The sequence below is a fragment of the Cyrtonyx montezumae genome, unplaced genomic scaffold (genome assembly GCF_038088225.1).
Source record: "Cyrtonyx montezumae isolate F1298 unplaced genomic scaffold, pur_monq_1.0 scaffold_2, whole genome shotgun sequence".
NCBI lineage: Eukaryota > Metazoa > Chordata > Aves > Galliformes > Odontophoridae > Cyrtonyx > Cyrtonyx montezumae.
In genome coordinates, this window is record NW_027071936.1 from 47,196,421 (window position 1) to 47,209,153 (window position 12,733).

A 12,733-nucleotide genomic window follows, 5' to 3' on the forward strand; every position below is an offset into this window, starting at 1 on the left:
AAAACAGAGGCATTCAATTTAGGGAGATGTTTTTCAGTGAAAATCCCTTTCATTTACAGCTCTTAGCCCAGCTGCTGCTATGCATCTAGAAAGGCACAGAAATAACAGGAGGGGAAACAGCAGACACTCATCTCTCTGTCTCAGTGTCCTCCTAACGGGTTATCAGAAAGTAACATGGAGGAAAGGCCGCAAGTTCTTCCGCTGATGCTCTGTACAGGATAGGCCAGCAGCTAAAGCTTACAAGACTACCACCACAAACTCAGCTCATTTCCTGCAAGCTCCAAGTACTTTGCAAAGTGCCCACTTGCCCTGCTGAGGATCTGTATGGCTTGCTCCTAGCTGTGCAAGAGATTGCCTCCTGATACCACTGGCAGCTGCGAACAGAGGGTGCTGCTTCAGTGCCAACCACTGGTGTTGGGTCCATGCAGCAGGCAGATGGCTTCCATTTCATCCTCAGATTGAACAAAGCCACAATCTGTTTAATCTCTACACACAAACATTTTCTTGTGCAAGCAGGTTACCAGGCTGGAAAAGTATCTTTAGTAACTCTGGTATCAAGGCCCCAGCTTCATAGTTTTATTGTGATGCACAACATAGGGACTGTTCTCTGACATAGCTGGCCATAGGAGCCCTGATTCTTTTCTGTAAGCCTATCTTACACTGATTTGGAACAGCAAAATTGCCTTCAGATGGGATTAAGTGGCAGTAATTTACAGCCACTTTCCCTTTATGATGGACTACAAATTTAGGTCTTGCTATATCTCAGAATCAAGCCCATTTTTTCTGTTGTAATTCTTTGCTCTGGACCCTAGACAGCAAGCAGAGGTTACTTATAAAAACACATCTTTCCTGTAAAAATGAAGCTACTGCATTTCCTGTTTTCTGACAGCTAATCCAGTGCTTACATACCTGGGCATCACAACCCAACAAGGCCCACTCTCTCAGTACAGCAGGAAGCAAGCAAATGTGGAGTTTTTCTACCCAGCAGAGGCTGCCGAAGGCCCAGATGTGATATCCTCATCAAGTCTGTGCCCACCTTCACCCATGTGATACCTCTTCAGACCTGTATTTGAAAACTGAGGTTATATCTAATGTCAAGTGAGTATATTCACATGGTTTTTTATGGTCAAATATTTCCAAATACCACTTGATCAAAATGGCAGGTTTTAGAGGTATCAAACATGAAGATGCACAGCACAATGTAAAATCTCACCATATTCTGACAGCAGCATCAGAAAGGTACATATTGACACCAAACAAATGCTGGCAGATCTGCCTGATAACAACCATCTAATTCCATTTATCCTACCTTTCCCCCACAAGTGTTTTCTTCAGGGTAAATCCTGCACTCATGCCATCCTGCAAATGCCACAGCTCCACTCCTACCCCATCCACAGGTGGAAGCTCAGCTGAAAGAAGTGTGCAAGTCTTAAAGCCAGATTCAGATTTGGACATGAACCTGTGCCAGAGGGTTGGTTCCAGCTCCGTGTTCTTCCTCTTCATTCACCCTTTAGATTAACTATCTCCCATTGGCAATATGACAGGAGCATTCCACAGCCACCAGGTCCAGTTTCTGTGGGCAGAACCTAGAAATGAGCGTGCACGGAGCTGCAAATGTGTGCAAAAATACAGTGCTCTCAAAAGGAATCCCACAGGGCACAGAGAGCTCAGAAGCAGCAGAGAAGCAGCTATGGGGTGAGATGAAGGCAGGGAGCTGCACCCTCAGCCATGCGGATGGCAGCACAGCCTTTCCACTGCTGCACTCAGTGGGCCAGCTGCTGGGGAACCAGAGCCAGTGATGGAGGAGTCAGCAAATCTAATGTACTTACAGTCTCACTTCAGTCCTAAAAAACTAAATTTCACCTTTCTCAGGTTCTCGCAATGCTTTTATCTATATTTGCTCAGAAACATTTAAGATGAAGCCACAGTGTACTCCACAACTGAGGAAGAAAGCCATCCTTGGAGTTAAACATGCCCATCACTCCTGGCTTCGTGCTCCTTAATGGGGCAATGGGGACCCAATGGGGATCCAACAGGGTCCATCCAAATCAGGCCCGCTTTTTTCAGAATAATTCATGTTTTCTCTGTTTTTTTTCCGTACATTAGTTAGCATGTAAAATAGTGTCATGGCATGGCCCACAGCGACAATTTTCCTCGTTTATACTGAGCCTTCTTGTGCTGAAGCAGGAGCAAACTCAGCAACAAACAAAAGTCCCAAAGATAGATGGGGTAGGATGAGACCGGCGTTCAGCAGAGTATCACGGTACCAGAAATGAAACAGATGGTATAAAGTAGAGCCGATCACATAAACCCATTTCACAAATGTATTAATAAAAGTAAATGCAAAGACACTGAACTTGATTCAGAATCCAAATTCAAGTTACAACATTTAGAAGAATGAGAAAGAACTTACCAGAGGCAGGAAGCGGAGCACGGCTGTTAAAAGAGACCTTACGGAAGTTGGCTACTGGAAGCGAGGGGGGAGAGCAAACAAAGAGCAGAGATCCGTGCTCTCGGGTTTTCAGATGGACTTCTTTTTTTAGCAGATTTGAAAAACGACATCACAGAGATAAAAAGGTGAAAAAAAGCAAGCGGTGAGCAGAGACCGCTGTACGTACAGGCCACATTAGCCTCGGGACTGGGCTGCTCGGCCAGCAGACAGCGGACCCGGTTGTGCTGTGACGAGGAGCAGTGGAGGGGTGGGGGTACGTCAGCTTCCTGGTGTGCTCCTTGCTGCCTACGTGGGTTTGGTTGCGGGCTGATGTGTGAGCGTCCCGCTGCCTCCGGCAGTGCAGGCAGCTGCTGAGGGCTGGGGCTGCACGGCTGTGGCCTGCAGCAGGCCTGCTCTTTGCAGGCTGCTGCTCCCAGGGCTGCTCAAGGTACAGCCTAGCAAGCAGCGCACATCTAGCTGACCCTCTGCAAACGGGGGGCAGGCACTTTCAGATTGGCTGTAGGGATTTGCCTGGAGTCAATGAAGATTGCCCTGTACTGTGTACCAGCACAAGGACACTGACCGGCAGCAGAAGGGAGAGACAGTGGGCATGGAGAAGCCTGTCTTTCCCAGCACAAAGAACTTGAGCAGGCCGGGTTCCCACCATGGCCAGCCTTTCTGCCACAGCACTCCATTAAGAGTTTCAAAGTTTCCAACACCTGGCCTGCAGTCCATACTGCAGGAGCAACAAACACTTCCCAATTCCCATCTTCCTGCATGCTCCTTCCCACCTCAACCTCCATGCACAGGAGGATCCCTCTTCTTGCTTTCCTTCCCACAGGGACAGCTCCTGGCTGCATCGGGCAGGAGGAGGAACAGGGAGCTACATATCTGCCCCTGAACCGAATGTGATGAGCCCTGACCCTGCCCAGAGTGGAATCCAGCTGCTCCTCCACCAGACACAGCAGTGGATGTCCTGGCAGCCTCAATACCGGTCTCTGAGGCAGAGAAACAGACCATGAGACCTTCCCAGAAAATATTTTGGACTCATTTTGGGATCAGCTCATTTCTGCCAATTTCTTGCCATGCTGCAGGAATAAATGCCAAATCCAGGACCAAAGCTGCGCATTTTGTGTTTGCAGCAGGATGGGAACTCTCTGATGAAGAGAGCTGAATTTGTCCGCATCAACTTTATGCCATTCATTTTATGCCAGCATAATGCATAATCCAAGATAAAGTTATACTGCTTCTAATAATGAAAATTATAAAATAATAAAAAATCAGAATAGATTACAATGTAAGGCAGAAAGAAAAAAAACTAACAAACAAAAAAAGAAAAAAGGTTTATTTACGTGTAGACAAAACACAGTTTGTGTCAAAAATATAGCAGTCGCTGAAGTGACGTTACTTGTGTAGAGACACCATAAACGTCCTGAGACAAGGCTTGCAGAGCAGTGCTGCATAGTCAGGCTGTGGAATCTGTTTATTGCTTTTCCTTATGAAAAGAAATGAATTTAGTTAATTATCAGCAGGGATGAATATAAGTAAAGGCAGCTCACACAAGGCAGGTTTTGAATAATCTCTTCCTAAAAATATTAATATTCCTTTCATTTGAGATTCTGGATAAGGGGCTTCAATGCATTATGAGAAAATTTGCATCCCTTAATTTTCACATTAAACACCTGTTCTTCCATTTTTAACCAGGTTCAGGTTACCCAATACCAGCGCATGCAATCAGGCAACAAGTTTCCATTGCAGTAATGACAAAGAAAGTCAGACACCCAAACTTGTTGAGATGTTTCCACCAGAATGCTATGGCTTGTCAGAAGCAGAGAAATAACTACAATTTGCATATCAATAGAAGGGTCCTAAGGTGATCACTGCTCATTTTAGGTCTGCTACAGATGGCAGCTGCTCAAAAAAATCAGCTAACTGCTATGTACTGCACACTAATCCAGATGTGAGGCCATCTGGGTAAGCAGCTTGCATTTTAGATATAGAGTGCATCCATCTGTAAAATACTTCATAAACAACATTTTAATTGAGTGAGCTCTGTGGAAAAAAAAAAGCAAAAAAAACAAGACTGTATATTAAATGTGATCTAACGTCCCACTTTCCACCCATGTCCTTCCACTGTGCTTCCTGGAGGATCTAGACCCCAACATTTACTAAAAAATATGTGAATGCCATAGTGGGAACTTTCAATTCTTCTTTTCTTACAGATGTTTCTTAATAAAAATTGGAGAATTTTCACAGTGATGCACATGTTTCACATGGCCTTGTTCTATGACTTGACTTTCTAGTGACCTGGAATGCTATAAGAACACCTCCAGCTCCAAACTCACTGCTCAACACTCAGGCAATTCCAAAGGCAGGTTCAATACTGCAGCCTAAATGATATATTTTCCTTGAAACATGTTTTTTTATTGTTCTTGCCTTTCTTGCTTCAGCTTCTCTGCCCCTATTCACCTCCTCATGCTGTGCAATGAAGGGGAACATCTGGCTGTAAGAAAATATTGCTGTTACATCCAAAAATACCTTGCTTCTCCTTTTTTAAAACTCAGTATGAGTCATTAAATGGGACTTTCAGAAACAAACACCTCTTTATGGAAAATATTTATGGGGGAGAAGTGGAGGGTTGCAAATATATATATCTTTATTTAAAACTAAATTGACAGCAAAAACTATAGTCTTAAAACTCAAGTAGTGAGTTTTGAAACTGGGGATTTCAATTATGTAAAATAATACCACACAGGGTTTTATCATGTTAGACTTGGGCTGATTTACAACGAAAGCTCACATTTGTCCCTTAATCCATTCATCTATTTTTCACTTAGAGAAGGCAGTGGGATGAAGATTTTGGGAATGGTGCTGATCAAGCTGTCCTGTCACTTCTGTCTGATTTCTTCTTTGTTCACAGATTTGCTCAAGAAGTAAATCATGACACCCTTGCTGAATTTATCCCTACAAGCCTTTTTTCTCATGTCCTAGATGGCCATTTAGATTAAACTAAATGAAGATAATTGTTTCTAATGTCTAGGCATTTCACCAACATTGTGAACAACATACAAGAAGAGTGCTTACTCAATTAAAAAGGGTTTTATTATAATTATAATTGTTCTTGTTTTTTAGATTATCCTTTTCAAAAGAGAGCATGAATAATGCCTGAGGGCAAGATGCCATAGCATGTTAAAAAACAAGAATGCTGCTATTTACTTTCCCTTGCGTTCCTGGGCTGTACAGGGGAGGTCAGGCACACTGCCCACATCTGTTTCAACATGGACATGAGCACATTTCCTTCCCAGGTACACACATGCCAAAGAAAGAGGGACCTCCTTGCAGAATGGAGGAGCATTTGTGAGAATTTCTAAAATAAACCTGGCAAAGAAGGTTTGAAATAAACCTGGCAAAGAAGGCAAATATCTGCAAAACTACTCACTGTCAGAGAACTCCTTCTGAAAGAGGAAATGAAAGTGCAGTTTCACAAGAAGCTCCTGCATGGATTTAGGTAAGACATATTACATCATTCATCACTTTGCCTCAATGAGTTTTAGCTTTGTTTTCTACGGAAGCTAATGCAGTTGTTAAACATCCCTCAGTTTTGTGTTATAGTGACACGATTTGAAGCATATGATGATGAAACAGAACCCAAACTCCGGCACAAGGCTAACTCTCAGTTCATCTCTCAGACTCTTCCAAGGCTCTGCCTCTTCCTTGAGATGTCAATAGATATTGTGCAGATCTGGTGCAGAGGGAGAAACATTGTGCTGCTAGGAAGGGATCCTGGGCTGTGGCCACCACTGATCTAGTGGGAGGCCACTGCTAGGTTGGACCAAGGAACATTTGCACCTGTCCTACAAAAGCACGTCTGTCCCTGTAGTGGCACAGAAACAGAGCATCCTTCAGTGCAAGGCTTTCCCTGTGCTTCAGGTGGCTGCTCAGTTCCAGAGATTGGGCCCTGTGCTTCAGCCTTCAAGCTACTCCAGTTCCAGAGATTGGGCCCAGGCCAACCAGAGCCTGGGTGCAGTAGCATTGAGATTAGGACAAAGTACTGAGCCTCTTAGGCCAGGTTACAGACCAGTCAGGACCAACACAGAGTACCTTGGCTTATGCAAGTGGAAATCAGCCACCATTTTGTCTTTAAAACCTGGGTGTAGGCATCTACATTATCACCCAGCTTCCTTTCAAGTTGAACCCATGCACTTCTGTAGCAGAGATTTCTCTGCTTCTTGAGTCCTCTGCTTTTTGGCAGTCCTAACATCAGACTTACACTTTACTACCCTTATATCTTTTTCCCTTCAAACAGATCTGTTATTTCTCTGAAATATTTCTCTTGAGATCCAGCTGTCAGCACGCACCACTAAAATTTACACCCTTTGCTTTCCTGTTATCTGACAAGCAGAAACAGTGCAATAACTTCCTAGAACGATTCTTCCTGTGACAGCAGCAGGGAAGTGGTGATCAGGACAATGTATGAGAAGTGCTTTCCTTTAGAATAACTTGAAAATGTGCTTCCCCTTTCTTAAAACTGAAGTCTGTTTAGGTACCCAGTTAAGGGTTACTCAATTCCACCAGCTCTCACCCTGAGACAGCCTAACATAAAAGCAATCACATCACTTCCCCAAAACTCAATATTCTTCCCCAAAATCAGGTACACATCCTAATTCCCCAGACAGCCATCAGCCCAAGGGGAACAAGACATCTCCTCCACGTGACACACAACTCATAACTGCATTTTCCTGTTGTTGTTTTTGGGGGTTCATACAAAGTACTTGCAGCCCACAGAAGAGCCAAGCAGTGGCCAGGGGCTGTGTGCCTGGAGGAAAACCCAGGCACAGGCCAGTTGGTAAACACTTCCACATAAAATGTGGTGTGTGAACATCCATCAGAATCTGTAAACTATCCAACTTGTGTAATACTCCTTCTCCCCAGGGGACATCTCAACTTCCTTCCTGCCTGGATTTAGCATAAGAATGATCCCAGTGGCTCTGATGAAATCAAAGGAGAAGCTCCAGTGGTTTTCCTTGTGAAATCACTCCTGAAGTCTGAGGGACTTAAGACATCAGGGCCAGGCCAGCTTTCCGCCCTCCTCTCTACCGTGACCTTGTCCAAGGGCTACACAGCACAGGTGCTTCCCAGAGAAGCAGATAAAGAAAGGTCAGAACTTGGAATCATCAAGTTTCATCAGAGGTCAGAAGTTCTGAGGAAACACTGGTTCCTCCTTTCATTCTTGGAAAGAAGAAGAGGTCTGTCATGCCTGGGAGCTCCCCAGCCCCTGCACTGCAGGGACACCCAGGAGAACGTAGCACAGGGCAGCTGTGAGACAGCTAGCATCCAGCAAGACAAGTACATTTTGCTTACAGGAAGTATTTTGGCATCGAGTTTCTATTGCCTGGCCTAGGCTGGAAGCCCTCATTTCCCTCCTGCCCTCCCCTTGCTGGAGCCATCTCATTCTTGTGTCTTTCATTTTGGAGGAGGCTGGTATCCACTGGTGGAGAGGGCATTTCACATTAGCCACCAGTGTGCTCTTCCCACAAAGAAGACAAATGGTCTCCTGGTCCGCATTAGGCAGAGCACAGCCAGCAGGCTGAGGGAAGAGATCCTTTTCCTCTGCTCAGCCCTGATGAGGCTACAGCTGGATTGCTGGTACAGCTCCGGGCTCCACAAAACCAGAAAGATACGGACACACAGGACAGACTCCAGCAAACAGCCACAAAGATGATGAAGGTATGGAACTGTCGTATGAGGAGAGGCTCAGAGTGCTTGGAGAAGAGAATGTTCAGGGGAGATCTCATCAATGCCTACAGATACATGATGGGAGGGTGCAGAGAAAATGGTGCCAAGCTCTTTTCAGCGGTGCAGTGGGCACGGATTGGAACAATGGGAAGTACTCAAATCAGGTCAGCGTGTCTCCTGAGCCATTTGAAAAGCAGTCTACTCACAAGGAGCACACAAGCCAGGCTTTAAGCCCAACACCGTTACAGAGGATACAAAGCAGCCTAGGCAACGGGTATGCAAGTAAGATGGTGGCTTTTATCCTGTGCTCCCCATAGCCCACTCAGTCCTTTCTGTTTTTGCAGCCCAAGTTAAGGGTTCACACAACACAACAGCACAAGGGTCTCAGGCCACAGGGCCCCCTGGTGGTGCTGAGGGGAAAAAAAAAGCAGAAACTGACCACAGGATTAAACTAATTACAGGATGTCAAGCCCCATCTCCAACACATTCAGTTCAGCAAGACTTCCAAATGGTGCATCACAGCAGGGGTGTGATCTAAGTGCAAAATGCACTTCTTCGTCTTGCCCATCTTGAGCACAGAGCAGCAATAACATTTTGAAAACAAACCCTACCCCACCCATATGGAAAGAAAGAAAAAAAAGTCACCAACACTGAATACTGTAGTCTCCTTCTGAGGGAAAGAAAAAAAAAAGAACAGCACGTGACATGTAGTAACATCCTCTTCTGCACTCCACAAAGAGAAACAGCTCTGGCAGGGGCACAGTAAGGATGCCACCACTCCATGCCATTGTCAAGGGCTCCACCTATTGTCGAGGTCCCTGATGTGCTCCACCAGGGGATACCACCTTTCATTGCAGTTTAATGACTTGGGGTGACATTTTCGGTTTGCCTCAAAGAACATATTTCTTACTAGACTTCAGTTGTTGGCTATAGCATTCAATCATTTCCATAAGTCAGGACAAGTTAAATCATGACACCTCTCACATTTTAAAAGGAAGAAGGCCTTTCTGAATCCCAAGAGTGCCCACAAGAAGTCCCAGCTGTAAGCAGAGGAGCTCAAAACCCAATCAGACATTCACTGAGGCTGTGACGCATCAGCTATGGCTCAGAATCAGAGCTAAGCTAGCATCTAAGTTTCCAAATCCTGCTTTCACTGTTCTCTTCAGCTTACTAGAGCTTCATATACAAATGCACAAAGCTGGCTTATTCCTGCACTGTACCAAGGCGATAACACAAGGAAGTCATAGGCCCGACTCCGCAGGAGTTAATTTGTGTCAAAGTCAGCTCTCTCCACATCAAGTAATAAAATCAACAGGACTTGAGCCAGCTCTTTGCTCTCAGGTGTTTTTTCACAGTTCCAGAAGCATGACAGAGCAATACCTGCACAAAACAACCTTGGGGAAACGCAGGCTTATGAGCACTGAATTCATGACATACCAATAGTTTCCCTCAGAGTCCAACCAATTATTTCCTGTGACCAAAGGGCTATCACCAAATGAGGTCCATCTAGAACAGTGTATATAGCACTCAGACCTGCACCTTCTTTGACTTAGGCCACTGCCTTCATCACCCACTAAGTAGTCCCATCTTTTCAGTTACTTGAGGCAAAAAAAAACAAAACAAAGTCCTAAAACCACAACCCTTATTTTCAGTAATGTGAGCATTCAGTTCCCACTCACATCACTTAAAATCAGGCCACAAATCTGTTCCTTTCTATGCCTGCAGATGGCTGCTTTCTCTCTCTACAGATGGCATCCTGAAGTTGGGACAAGTGGCTTCCACGCAGAACTTCAAGTCTTTTATTTAACAAAATCTGATGAAAGCCTAAATGCATTCTTCCAAGGAAAGACAGAAGGCCGTACTTGTGGCAAAAAATCCTTTATTAAACTAGATTTTGTAAGTTCCTTTTCACATTAGAAATTCTGAATGCAATTACAAAATCATGTTTCAGTAAAAAAATGAAAGTTATAATTAACAGCAAAATTACAACTTTATACAAATAAAAAAATCTTTTTTAATTTCAATTTAAAAATAGACATTGATATCGTCCAATGTACTGGTCCTGACAGCTTCTGTACCTGGTAGCTGCCACAATAATCGATCTCTCTATATGCATATTCACATAGAGTCATTCAGTATTCAGCACACTTAGCTGAAGTAGCATTCAAACAGCATGATCAGTTGGGTTTTCACTGTTTTTGTTTTGTTTAATTGATAATATTTTTATTTATAAACCCCTAGTTCAAATACACAGGCATCATGGTAACAAACACCTCCTTTTCAGCATTTGTACTCTATCATCATCCTCGCTTTGTGAAGAAGGCAGTACTCTGTAAATGTGAAATGCATTTGAAGACATGACCATGAGCAACATAAAGTCCATATATGATTTATCACAGTACATTTACGATGATCTTTCATTGCTATCATCAACAATAAAACTTGTCCTCTTACTTCCCAGGCACGTTCTGTGGCAAGATTAAGTAACAGTTTGGTTACTCTTCACCTCCTCATGTACTTGTTTAGAGAAAATGTGTAAAGGCAAAGGGACCATCACAAACAAGAAGTTGTGAAAGGAAGGAAAAAATGGGTGAGCATTCTCTGAGGATCTAGGCTCTCAGGGAAAGAGCTTCAAAAGGAGGGATCTCCAACAAGAGATCCTTCCTCTGTGGCAGTCAGCCCTTAAGTAAGGTCTAAGAGGGGTTGAGAATGCCTCTACTCTACCCCTTCCAGTCACACAGGTGAATTGCTTTCACCTGTGCTCCCAGGGCTGACTGGGTCTTTCCTTCGGGTGCTCAATCACTGGTTCAGGCTGTGACTCAGCAGTCCCCATACAACATGTTCTGCTAAACATGTAAAGATCTTCCCTGGCATTGTATGAACAACTAAACAGGTTAAACTAGGGCACCTGCACTGCCTAAATGAAGACTCCCAAGTCACTGTGGCACCCAACAGCCACAAAAAATGCCAGTAACATTTTGCTTGAGGTGTCCTTCAGCAGGCCTATGAAAAACATTAAGTTTAAAGAAGATTATATTACATATTAATAGAAATAAAATCCAGGTTAATCCAAGCATTATGAAGGTATTGCTTAAAAAACACTTCTGCCCCACTGCTTTCATGACCAATGGAAATGTATTTCCAAACACTTGTACTGCTTTGGGGAATAACTATCTCCACTGCACTTAACTTTTTCTTCCTTCCTTTCTCCTTTCTTTACTGCAGAGCTACTCATCAGTGCTACAGTGCTAGCACTGAATTTTGCATGAAAAATTTGAGTCTTCCTACATTAAAAATTGGAGTGAATGTTAAAATGTTTCATAGAAGAAACCAAAAGTCACATTAGAGGTGAGCAGCTATTGCAACCACATGCTGTTGAATAGATTAAAAAGTGGCATACAATACAGGCATTTGAAAAGTCACACGTTATTGCAGAGTGCTGGTGGCCATACCACTAAGTGCTACTTTGATAAAAAATATAAATACAGAATTTACACAATATGCCTCACGACTCACACTGATGTGAGACAAAAGACATCAGAAAAGCTAGAAGTCTAAAACATTTGGAAATGATATTTGAAAGGAGGTTACAATTCTATTTTAAATAATTCATCCCACTATAAAATACTTATCCTATTATAAAAACAACTGAAGAAACAAAAGAATTGCAAGTGTGCTCTTCTGGATAGTTTGGCAAGTATTAAGAAACTTAATGCTTTCAAATAATAGAATCCTACTTTCTCTCTCTGCACTGATCTTCTGCTCCCGTCTGTATCCAACTCAGTAAAGCTTCTAAGCACACACTTTACTCCTGCAGATGAAAACAGCTGAGCTCATCTTCCTTTCTCTGAATCAACCACAATGCCTCACGTGGAGCTGCTGAAGCTGACAGAGGTTTTGTCTTTTCAATAAAAGCAAGACTGCTTCTGCCTATATTACAGTTTTAAAACATAACTTACGTCTAAATTCAGCCTGCAATCAACAACTTAATATTAGGCAATACTTAGGCAAATGATCAGCCTGTAGGAAGGTATGGTATCCAAAGTACCTTAGTGAACCCAGGCCTGTGCCCAAAAACACAAGGGACAGAGGGAGAGAAAGAAAAGTATTTCAAACTGCTCTAGCTCTGTACTTCTCTGCTGACTGACAGATGGCAGAAAAGCTCTCCTAGTAGGGCATGGAGCTGAGGTTTTGCCCTGAACATTTTTAGCCCTATTTGGTTAAACACAAAGAGAAAAAATAATGAGGGGGAAGGACACTGAAGCTCTGCAGGTGCAGCTTTCATAGTGTTTCTGCACTTTTTTAATTTTAAACTTTAATCTATTTCATGCCCTTGATCTTTTTTTGTTTTTTTTTTTTTTTAATCTTGCAGCATCAGGCTCAAGAAAAGCTCAGAAAGTGGCACTTCAGGAGGACCCCAAGCCCACTAGATAGGGCATTTTCTGGAGACGTGAGAGCTGGGTGCAGTTGTTGTTCCTTGCTAAGCCAGCAGAAAGAGAAAAGCTGTGCTTCACACCTCCAGCATAAGTGCATCAACAGCTAGGCTAAGATGAACAGATGGACAAG